The 12,708-nt window shown below is 43.8% G+C and overlaps 1 protein-coding gene across 3 annotated transcripts in view; it reads right to left on the bottom strand.

The window, feature by feature from the left end:
* LOC132456376 (FERM, ARHGEF and pleckstrin domain-containing protein 1-like) overlaps positions 1-12,708 on the bottom strand; it is a 122,217-nt gene that overhangs the window by 46,858 nt on the left and 62,651 nt on the right. The window lies entirely within an intron of this gene.

Here is a 12,708-nt window from a genome sequence, read left to right as displayed (position 1 = left end):
CAAAAACTCACGACACACACAACGAATAGCATACAAAGCATATTTATTTATTATAAAATCCGCCATCAAATAGCTTAACCTCACGCCTATACCGTCTAAGTACATTTTAGAGAATAAATGACTGAAACTGTTTTGTTTGCCCTCTCCTCTTTGAAACTAGCTACGTCGAGCGTAGGGTTAAGGCAGACTTTACACCCAAACTTATGATCGGCTTTACGTTCTGCTGGTGCAACCAAAAGCAGGTCCTTAAACAAAACCCAGAGGTCCTTTATACAGACTTTGCAGTTCAAAAAGGCAAAAGGGTAAAATGTACCCTCATTTTTCACACCAATCATGGTCCTGAGTGGACATCTGTCCTCTGCAAACACTACGACAACATACGCAAAGGGGGAATTGGACGTGGTGGCAGGCTAACAATATGTGAAGATGAGACCCTAAACATACAGTAGATGACCCTGAGTTGACCATCTCCTACTACAAAATGGGTACAGTCCTAGTCCTGGGTAATGAAAAACAGCCTGAGCTCCTTCGAGAGAGCATTCCCCATGCTGAAAGCAGAGGTAGAGAGTGGAAAAACACACTGCTGAGAAGCAGGTAGTGAAGGAAACACCAGTCTTAGCACCGGCTCCACCAGCATCCCCCAGCTCTGACAAGCAGTTCAGAGAATCTCTGGCTCATCTTGAGCTAGACTTGGCTGAATTCAAAGAGCTCATGCTGGCCAGGTTCGACAACACCCCTTATGACTCTTTTAGGGAACCCAAAGAGGAGCTCTAGCAACAAAGAGTTGACAATGAGACATCCATCTCTGAGCTCAGATATGCCTTCCAGACCATCAAGGAGGAAAATCTAACCCTCAGAGCCCAGATAACCGAGCTGAAAGAAGACGCCAGCAACAAGGAGAGCCCTCCCACAGGAAGTAATGCAGATGAAGGAGCAGATGGAGGTAAATAAAGCAGCAATTGACAATCATAGGCAGAAACAAAGTCACAAACACACTTACATACACAGAGGCGCAGCCCCTCCCACTAAGCACTCAAAACACACACCCAAGACCACAAACAAACAACAACAACTTGCCTTACACCTCAAACAAACACTCATCCCACACTGATAACAAAAACAGCACACAGCCTTCTATGCAGACAACAAAATTGAAACACAACCTCACGGGGAAACCTCTCCTCACTCCCCCACACCCACATCCACTGATTCACAGCTTGCCTCACAGAACCCTACAACACCTGACACACAAGTGGTACTCATCATGGATTCCAATGGGAAGTCCCTGAACCCCGAAAAACTGTTCCCTGGACGAGTAACCTCCAAACCCTGTAACAACACTAACCAAGCCCTCCGTCTCCTTAATCAGGACTCCTTTGGCAAACCCAACACCATCATCATCCACACTGGGACAAATGACTTGCATTCTCAGTGCCACAGGATTGCAGAAGCCATAAAAAAGGTTGCAGAGAGAGCAAGCATGGAGTTTCCAGAATCCCGCATTGTGGTCTCTACTTTGCTTCAACGCACAGATTTCCCACCCCACATTATCCATGACATAAATGCAGAGCTAACAAGAAGCTGCACTGCCCTGCCTAACGTCTATATAGCCCATCATCCCTCCATCGGCCCACAGGATCTGTACGACAGACTCCATATTCACAAGGACAGAGTCAGGAAATTTGCCAGAGGCCTAAAAGATGTGGCCCTAGGACAGAATCCAACCAGCTCACAGCCCCGTCCTCCATACCCCTACCCTCCCCCACCCTTCATGCAGAGCAATATGCCATTCACCTGCTGGCCTCCGTCCCCCAAGCATCTACCATCCATCACCTCATCACAAGGAAAAACTCCACAGCCAAGGAAGAAGACACCATCCCCTACAAAAGCCTCACATCCGCCAGAGAGACAGAGCTACGCTGAAGCAGTGGGCCAACCAACCGCTGCACCCAAACGACCCTCTGAGCTGGGAGAAATCAAGCTTTTGCTCCACAAACTATGTGCAGGTCTTCTCAGAGAGTGAGTTGAACTTAATATTCACATTATTCCGGAGATACGTACAAACACACACACACGGGGAATTATAATGATTTTTTTTTATTGTAACTCTTCTTATGAGTTATTTTTGCATTAGCTGTTGGAACATACAGGGTCTGTATTCCTCAACCTTTGGCTTGAAAAGCACAAACCCTGAGTTTTTAAATGTATTCAAAACAGTGAGAGACCTGGGGTCTCATTTATAACCGTTGCGTATGCACAAAATGGGGCTGAAAGTGGCGTCCGTGACTTTCCACGCCACGGTTGTGATCTATAAAAAACTAACTTGACGGGAGAATGTGCGCAGCCCTAAGCAAACTCTGACCCATGCGCACGCATGGTTTGGAGGAAAAGGAGAATTGGCGAAAGTTGTACTGAAGTCAGACTGAAGAAATGTAGAGTGAGAAGAACGATTATGTTTTATCATCGCCCTTCATAAATGTAATTTCAACCCGTATCATGCGTAAAATCTATGTAATCAGAATAATTTAAGTCAACTGTGTTATTTCTCAGTTATAATTCCAGAAACATCTCCTTAGAATCTAAATGAAAATTCAAAATGAAAATTCTCTATATTTAATCCTGTCACTCCATACTGTCCACTGACGGCGCGACTGCATGGAATAAAACATCTGTCCAACATGTGTCAATAACATAATATTTTTATGTGACACTGTAAACACATAATCAAATGTCAATTAAATCCCAAGTGTGGAAAACCAAGCCACATACTCCTCATCACAATTGTTATATCATTGTCCGTTCCTCTTGATGCTTTTCATGACAAATTACTGTCCGTCCACACCAGAAGCGAATTGAGCGACCAAATCGCCGGAAGTCATTCACTTTCTATGGGCAAGAGCGACCAAAGCGACCAACGCTACCAGCGGCCAAAGTTGAGCGACCAGAGCGTCAAAAAGAAGTTGAAAACTTTTTAACTTTATGCAAATGACTATTATTCGCTTCAGCGGCCAAACACTGACAGCCAATCGGAATGTAGACGCTCTTCGCTTTCGTGGATCCCAGGGAACATCGGCAGGCACTTTGGTTCCTACCTACCTTTATTCACTCACTGAACAAAATGTCGGCTGAAGTATTAATCGCGGCTGTAACTGGGCACCCGGTGTTGTACGAACCCACCCTTTTTCAGTTCAGAGATCGAAATGCCATAGTGGTTTGGATATCAAGTGATGATAAGTGGGAGTATTTATAGGCTACATCTAGAACGTTCGTATTTAAGCGGGACTCATTTTAATTTGCTCTACATGCCACCAATCTAACCAACCAATCGCGTGTAGCATGCTTTAAACAAAACCAAAAAAGTTTTTGAAATCGTCACATAAACAAACTAATCGACAAGACGAGGGATAAATGACAAGGGATATATCTCTTGTCTTTTATCCCTCTATTCCCCACTATTCACGGAGCCTGAGGTGAATAATTGTTAATTAAATAGTCTAGATAGATAGCCTAGTCAAGTCTTTATTAATACCAAACGCCACAAATCGTCGGGAATCCATTTAGGTGGTTCGGCCCACACAGGACAGTAGCCTACAAGACCACACAGAACAAGTCTGACTGGACATACACACAATAGGCTACATCACATTAAAACTAGACACGCGTTGATAGATATAGACAGAAAGACCTAGATAGATAGATATGTTCCATTATTTGCCTTGCGGAGCCAACCAGTCCTGTGCACGTATGCAAATTAGCCATGTGCGCTAATGTCTATTTGTTTTGAATGCGACGAATGAGTGCAGATCATGATTTGCAGATCCAGATCAGTGAAACATATTTCAACTACTACAGCACGCAGGGTTTTTTGTTCTCGGTTGTAATTAGCCTACATTTTAGGATTTTTTTTTATATTAGGGGGAATCACTGTCCTACTTGTTGTCGAAGCACTTTATCGAACAAGCAAAACCGTCTCGGCAATATGGCCAAGGTGTATGGGAGAGTTCACCATTTGATATGGCTGTCTGTAGGGCCTACTAAACGCATACGGCTCCTTTTAATGCGTCTGCATAATTGAATTGTACGTCATGATGAGCGACTTCAGCGACCAAAGCAAACAGAAAAATTCGCAGCGAAACTTTGTGAGCGACCAAAGCGTCTTTGACGCTTTGGTCGCTCCTGGTGTGGACGTACAGTTAGGCATTAAAAGGGGGTTATGTTCAAGAACATTTTAGGTGGGTGATTACAAACTGATTATCCAAGGTGTTCTCGGTCAGTCTTATTACCGTAACCCTATAAATACAGTGGTGAGCCCCGTGCGTAATACTGCACCATGGCACTGCTGGCACTGCTGGAGCCTGGGAGGACCATGCAAATAGCAGGATTCGGAGGGAGAGGGTCTTCAGGGACCATAATGATTTATTGGTACTTAAAAATATGTACCTTTATGTCAGACCACTTCTTTTTTAATTATGGGACTGTGCGCTCCGTGCCACTGACAGAGTTCACTGCTGCAGCAAATGTTGCCACTCACTCTGCTTTTTGTTGTTAGTGATCCCAATCCCGTGACCGCCGAACAAAACTACTTTTCGGGCCTCTACCTCACCCACAAGTGTCGCCACTTCAACCTCCGTGAAATATCGCTTTTTTGTTCTCAGTCCTTCTGCCATTGTTTCCGACAAGACATAATACTTGCATCTGAGTCCGTTTTATATGCAGATCGCATTCATGAGGTCGTTTGCATTGACCATTTATGGTTAAAAAGGGGCGTGTACAGGGCGGAACGTGAAGCTGATTCAGCTGCGCACACTTGTAGGCACTCTGTGATTTATAAAGCAAAGATTGCTTAGAGGTGTGCGTACGCAGGGCTTTATAAGTCTGGCTTTTGGGCGTACGTACACTTTTAGTAACGATCCCACACACAGTTTTATAAATGAGACCCCTGGTGTCGAGAAAATGTTGCTACCATGTGTCCAACAAACTACTATGAGATCATTGTGCCATCTGTAAAACTACGAACGGCACGCCGTGGAAGAGATTCTGGTGGTATTCTGGTGTGGTGCAAGAGTGAATTGGCTGAACATAGATCAGTCGTTAAAACTGAAAAATATCACATTTGGCTGAAACTACACAATATAGGCCCCACGGAAACTACAACTTACCTCTGTGCTGCCTACATTCCACCAGCAGAATCAGAATACTATGAAGAAGACTACCGGTACCTCAATAATTTGTACTCAGATATAAGCTACTTTCAAGCACAGGGAAAAGTACTACTATGTGGGGACTTCAATGCACGCACTGGTGTTGAGCCTGACTTCATAGACCCTCAGGGCAGTGCACATGTTTTTGGCCAGTCACCCTTGAATCTTTCACCAACCACCACCACACGAGGAAACCTTGACTGCGTGGTTAATAACAGTGGAAAAAAGTTAATGCACCTCTGTCGAGCCTTAAGTCTGTACATTCACGGCAGGATACCAGGGGACTCTTTAGGGAGATTCACGTTCTCTTCAGTCCTGGGTAAAAGTGTAGTGGATTGTGCAATAACTGAAATGGACCCCTCCTACTTCAGCGCATTCACTGTCAGGCCGCAAACTCCTTTTTCAGACCATAACCAAATAAATATATTCCTGAAAATGACCAACCAATCTACTAACACATGTAAAGAACCTGACAAAATGTACAAACTCAATCCAACCTACAGATGGGCTCCAGATAGCGCAGAAAAAAATTATACAAGCGCTAAACTCCCCTGAATTAACCTACAAACGAACTAACCTTACTAACCAACAGTTCTGTACTGATGAAAAGAGCATCAACATGTCTGTTCAAGAAGTGATCAACATTTTCTACAAGGCGGCTAAGAAGGCTGGCTTAAGAAAAAAGAAAGGATTAAAAAAATTAGAAATGGTTTGACACAGAATGTAAAAAAATGAGGAAAGAACTGAGACATCAGCCAAACCAATAGCACCGCCACCCTCGAAACACAGATCTAAGAATACAATATTTTACCTCCCTGAAAATATACAAAGAAACTATCAAAAGAAAAAACAACACCATAACAGCAAAGTTCTTCATGAAATCGAAGAATCCATAAATAAAAATGAGTTCTGGAGCCATCCAGAACTCATCCTCATCCTCATCCGCTTATCCGGGGTCGGGTCGCGGGGGGAGCAGCTCAAGCAGGGGGCCCCAGACTTCCCTTTCCCGGGCCACATTGATCAGCTCTGACGGGGGGATCCCGAGGCGTTCCCAGGCCAGTGTTGAGATATAATCTCTCCCCCTAGTCCTGGGTCTTCCCCGAGGTCTCCTCCCCACTGGACGTGCCTGAAACACCTCCCAAGGGAGGCACCCAGTAGACATCCTTGCCAGATGCCCGAACCACCTCAGCTGACTCCTTTCTAAGTAAAGGAGCAATTTGAGCATAAAATAACCAAAATAAATACCAATACAAAACGGAAATAATTGGACAGAGCATTTCAAAAAGCTTTACAGTGAAATAAAATTAACAGAAAGTAATCGGAACCAGATCAAAGAAAAATTGCAAAATTTAGAACTGATATTTAAAGACAATCAAAATCCACTTGACTTCCCCATCTCAAGTGAAGAACTGACAGAAAAACTTAAATCATTAAAGTCCCATAAAGCCTGTGGGCCTGACAGCATCAGAAGTGAGATGCTTAAACATAGCATACTTGCAATGCAGAATGCAATGCTCAAATTGTTCAACCTTGTTCTATATTCTGGCTGTTTTCCTGACATCTGGAATCAAGGAATTATTACCCCAATTCATTAAAGTGGAAAAAAATTGGACCCTAACAATTACAGAGGTGTGAACAGTAATCTGGGGAAGGTTTTTAATAGCATTTTAAATGGGAGACTTCAAACCTTCCTTAACAAACCCAATACCCTGTGTAGAAACCAAATCGGCTTTCTTCCAGGCCATCGTACTACAGATCAGATTTACACCCTACACACTCTAATCAACAAACATGTAAAAAAATATGAAAAATTGAAAAATATTTGCCTGCTTTGTCAACTTTAAAAAACCATTTGACTATTTGGCACACAGGATTATACTACAAACTTGTAGAGAGTGGTGTAGGGGGTAAAGTGCTTGATGTGATCAAGTCAATGTACTCAAATAATAAATGCAGTGTAAAAATTGGCAGGGCTGCAGCTTGAGTCCAACGCTTTCAACATCTACATAAATAAATTAGCGGTGCAGTAGGAAAAGTCTGCAGCTCCTGGACTCAACCTTCAAAGCACAGAATGATCTGGTTCTCCCGTCACCCTCTGAACAGGGCCTACAGCAGCGCCTGGACCTGCTAGCAAAATTCTGCCAGAACTGGGCCCTGACAGTTAAACCAAAATTATGATTTTCCAAAAGAAGCCCAGATGTCAGGAAAACAAATGCGTGTTTACTCTAGGAAGCACCGTCCTAGGAGACACAATGAAGTATACTTACCTTGGTCTGGATATTACTGCTTCTGGAAGTTTCAGCATGGCAGTGAATGCACTCAAATAAAAAGTGCGTAGAGCCCTTTATGCAATAAAATCTAAATTTTACAACATAAACATACCTATCTCAATCTGGAACAAATTATTCAACGGTATAATACAGCCTATCGTGCTGTATGGAAGTGAGGTCTGGGGTCCACTAAGTCCACATGCCTACACTACATGGGATAAGCATCCAATAGAGGCCCTACATGCTGAATTCTGCCGATCCATATTGAAAGTCTAAACAAAAAAACACCAAACAACACATGTAGTGCAGAATTAGGTTGTTACCCATTGGCTATACCTATCCAAAAACGAGCACTAAAATTTTGGATGCTCTTAAAATCTAGTCCCAAGAATACACTAAAAACCCAGGAACTGAACCCTGACAAGAGTCCCCTGTGCCAGCTGGTGCTGAGGCTTATTAACACACATCAAGATCAGTCCAGCACTGCTTCCCAGACACCAATTAGAGTCAACAAAATAATTAATCAAGCACAAGAAGACTATTTGGAACATTGGACAAACCAAACTTAAAACCAAAGTAGAATGAATTCCTGTCTGATCCTAAAGAGAAATTACAAATTTGTTCTACAACTCCTCTCTGTCAGAGATGTGAAGCAGAGACAAAGCCTGACCAAGTGCAGGCTCAGTGACCACAGTCTTGCAGTGGAAACAGGCAGACACAGAAAGACCTGGCTGCTGAGGGAACACAGAATGTGTGGTCACTTTCAGGCAGAGAAGGTTGAGACAGAGGAGCACTTCTTTTTACATTGTAAAAAATGACATTTTAAGACAGATATACTTCACCAAATTACAAACCTATATTCCGGATTTTTCAGACATGGAACATAAGGACAAAATTGCAATTCTTCTTGGTGAAGGTCCTTCTGCTGCCCTGGCAGCACAATATGTCCTGAAATGTCATAACCTGAGAAATTCAGTCTGACTTGTTATTGTTGTTATTATTATTGTTATAATTATTATGTGTTATTTGTACAATTATTCTTGTGTAATTTGAATATGCTTTGGCAATGCTGTATTCAAATACTGTCATGCTAATAAAGCACTTTGAATTTGAGAGAGAGAGCATCCAGAAAGTCCAATAGAGAGGGAAAATAACAGACAATGAGAGCGTTATCATGTCAGACAGTTGAGGTGAGAGGTCACGAGGTTAATGCATAGTCTACACATAGGCTTAGCAATGTACGATGTACCCAGCGCCTTTCATTAACTCCCAACCAGCTGGCACTCGTACGCAGTGGGATTCACGTGCACATATGGGCCCATGAAAACCCACCCGCCCACCACATGAAGAGACACGGTCACTGAGACGAAGAATGAACCCCCCTCAGAGGAGATTCCACACCAAGACGGCGCTTGTCTTCAGGTGGAGGAATGTCCCAGTCATCCCAGTCTGCTACCACGGTGATAACTAATCAATGATGATTCAATGCACACACGCACGTGCCCACACACGGGAACACACTCGGGCACACACACACTTTCCCATACAGACAAACGTGCCTTTGGTTTGTATGTCATTAATGTAGATATATTTTGAACTATTTGAAATAGTTATTTGTTTAAAAAGGGTACAATATGTAACAAATATCGAATCAACTGAATTATAAAAAGGAACAATGCTACAGCCAGTATGTACTCAGTAGAATTTTCCTTTTTAGGTCAGTTAATTGGATTTAGTTATGATTCTTTGCAGGGCCGGTTCTAGGCAGTAAGATTAGTGTGGGCAGATAGAACTAATAGGTGGGCAGCGAAACCTGTGACGCTTCGCGCGCGAGCAAATCTTTTTTTCTATCTCTGTGCCTGCTTTTGGGCACATTTACTGTAATGAAAGCTTCTAGACACACCACTGCATTATGGGGGGGGGGGGGGGTTACCATGATAGCACTGCTACCAGCAGCTTTCCACATCAACCTTTCAACCATCTGCCACCTTCTATGAAAAGCTACATAGATTTAATTTTCAAATTCTTAGAAAAGAATATCGATAAAATATACAGAATAAATTGCATAACAACTTCACAAAGACACCCCAGAACTTGATGAAATGTCACAGTATCTCTGAATTGAAAATCCAATTCTGCCGGCAGAAATACTGATAAGGAATTTTCCAGACAAAAGTAGTAAAATTGTAAGGCGAAAAAATTCTAATTTATGTAAAAAATAAATACAAATAACCTGTGGGTGGGTAACTTGGGTGGGTAACTGTGGGTGGGTAACTTGGAGGCAGGCTGTCCTGCCCACCCAATTAGAATATAATAGAGACTTTATTGTCATTGCACATGTCAAAAGTACAGAGCAACGACATTACCAGTTACATCCTGTCCAAGAAACATAAAAGACAGTGTGGGGAGACAGGACGGAGAGACTGTTGGGGCGCATGCGCTCCCTCATTATTAGATAAGAAAAGGAAAACAAGAGGGTAAACAGGGGGGGGGGGGAAAGGTAATTCCCAAACTAGGCTCCTCTAAGGGGGGCACAGTGTAGGGATTAGCAAAAAACACCTCTGCACATAAGCAACATATCAAAAACATCACAAACACATGTGGGAGGGGGGAAGGTTGTCGGGGAGGGGAGGTGTCACAGCTCAGACACCGGGGGGAGGACGCAGCCAGCGGGGGCGTCGTATCACTCGCGGCATACTGTACTGTAACGAGGGACGGAGAGAGGGGGAGGGAGTCCAGAAGGCGTTGAGTCCAGGGGGTGTGTGTGTTATGTGTCTTGTGTGTGTGTGTGTGAGCCCAAGGACTCCATCTCCACCCAGACTCAACCGTGTCTCTCTCGTCTGATGCTGGTGACGAGGACACGACTGTTGCCGTGGAGACGACCACGATGAGTTCTGATCCAGAGACAAAGTTCACGGGAGGATAGGGGGTGTCATTCCATTATCATTTCTGTGCATATGTGTATGTGTATGTGTGAGTGAGTGAGTGAGTGAGTGAGTGAGTGAGTGAGTGAGTGAGTGAGTGAGTGAGTGAGTGAGGATAGGGGGTGGGGTGGTGGGGGGGGGGGGAGAGCATGCATGGTAATGGTATATTCTAAAGTATTAATTAATTTGCTGAATTCTATTTGACATTTTCTTGGACAGCGAACGGACAGGTCCGTCCGATAGTGGGTCTGGACAAAAAAAAAAAAAAAACATTTTCTTCAATTTTGTTTGGGTGGGCAGGGCGCATATTTTGCCCCTGAGCCCACCCTTGCCCCTGGCTACCGCTGGCCCTGATTCTGTGTGTTATGATTCACTATTCTCCAAGTACTGCAGGTTGGCAGACAAACGCAGTATTCCTTCATCTGCAAACATATTCATTGGCTGATCATCTTACATCGTAGTATTCGTCATTGGAAAAAATGGAATAACTGCACTGGTCTTAAAATACAATGGCGCACTCCGCTAGTTTTGCACTCGTGTGTTCGCTGTTCTCAACCTGGCAACCCGTTTGAACTCCAAGTAGAAAGTTCAAGTGTATATGTTAGCATTATTTTAACTGCAAATCCCCCCTCCTCCTGCTCTAATTGGCCTCTTGCTGTTGGGGAGGACGCTGACATATTGTGGTGCTTGGCTTTGCAATGTTTAATACAATAGGTGCCTAGACTGTGTTCACAGCTGCATCCCTGGCCACACACACACACACACACACACACACACACACACACACACACACACACACACACACACACACACACACACACACACACACACACACACACACACACACACACACACACACACACACACACCATTTTTTGTAATAATAATTGTCTCTCCTCTCTCCAACGCAGTTAGTGAGACCTTATCTTTAACACAAGTGGATTCACACCACCCAATCAGGAACCAGGTTTGGAATAGCATGCGTGTTTAAATTATTCAGTGGTGCCAGTGGCTGTTAGCTGAATTATCTTCAGGGGTGTATGTTGTTGTGTCTTTGGAAAAAGAGTGTTGAGCTGCCATTGTTCTCAACGTACACAACAGTAAATTGGGTTGAAAATAGACCTCTCTGGCGTCTGCACTTCCTAAGTGGACATCCGTGTGATGTAGATCTATTGATCTATGACTATACCGTCTCCCTGCTACTCCACTGATCCAGCCATGATGCCCGTCCATCCTTTAAACCAAGTGTGCCCACACTTTTTCAGCTTGCGAACTAAATTCAAAATGAGCAGGTCAAAATGATCTACCTGCATTAAAATAAAATAAATGCTAAACATATATTTATTTATATACTGAGTACATATTCTGATGACTTGCTCTGAATGGAGTCAGCCAGGGTTGCAGAGTCCGGAGAGCAGCTGCTGGTAGGTAGTCTCAAGCAGGCTTCCAAATGACCAGCAATGATGGTGGAATGGTATTTGTACTTAATAATCTTCATGTGGGAAAAGGCTGCCTGGCATACATTAGCCTTTCATTTTTATTTTTTGTTTTAAACAGTGTATTCTTGCTCCAATTCGTTTGTTATTTATCACTATCATTATTTAATACTTCGTAATTCCCTTTTACCGAGTGCCTTACTTTGCATTGGGGTAAATGTCATAAACACGTCAGCTCTCTGTGCTGGTGTCTATGTCTCTGTGGGCCGCCCGGTGGAAACACTGTGCCACAGAATAACTCAACAGCAAACAAAGAGGAAGTCGGGCTCGGTGCCAACTTCCTGTTTAGCCCTGCCTGTCAGCGGGAGCCTCCGACATACTGACTGACAGGGAGGGATGGATGGAAATAGAGCGAGAGAGAGAGAGAGATGGAGGGATGGAAAGAGAGCTAGAGCTAGAAAGACAGAGCTAGACAGACAGGGATGGATAGACAGAGACAGACAGACAGACAGGGATGGACAGAGACAGACAGACAGACAGGGATGGATAGACAGAGACAGACAGACAGACAGGGATGGATAGACAGAGACAGACAGACAGACAGGGATGGATAGACAGACACAGACAGACAGGGATGATAGACAGAGAAAGACAGACAGGGACGGATAGACAGAGAGACAGGTATGGAGAAACAGACAGGGATGGATAGACAGAGACAGACAGACAGGGACAGATGGATAGACAGAGATGGATAGACAGACAGAGATAGACAGACAGGGACAGACAGGGACAGACAGGGACAGACAGACAGACAGACAGACAGACAGACAGACAGACAGACAGACAGACAGACAGACAGACAGACAGACAGACAGAC

Source organism: Gadus macrocephalus, chromosome 4 (assembly GCF_031168955.1).
Source record: "Gadus macrocephalus chromosome 4, ASM3116895v1".
NCBI classification, from domain to species: Eukaryota; Metazoa; Chordata; class Actinopteri; order Gadiformes; family Gadidae; genus Gadus; species Gadus macrocephalus.
The sequence above is the reverse complement of the archived record's forward strand: the minus strand, read 5'-3'. Positions and strand labels throughout refer to the sequence as shown.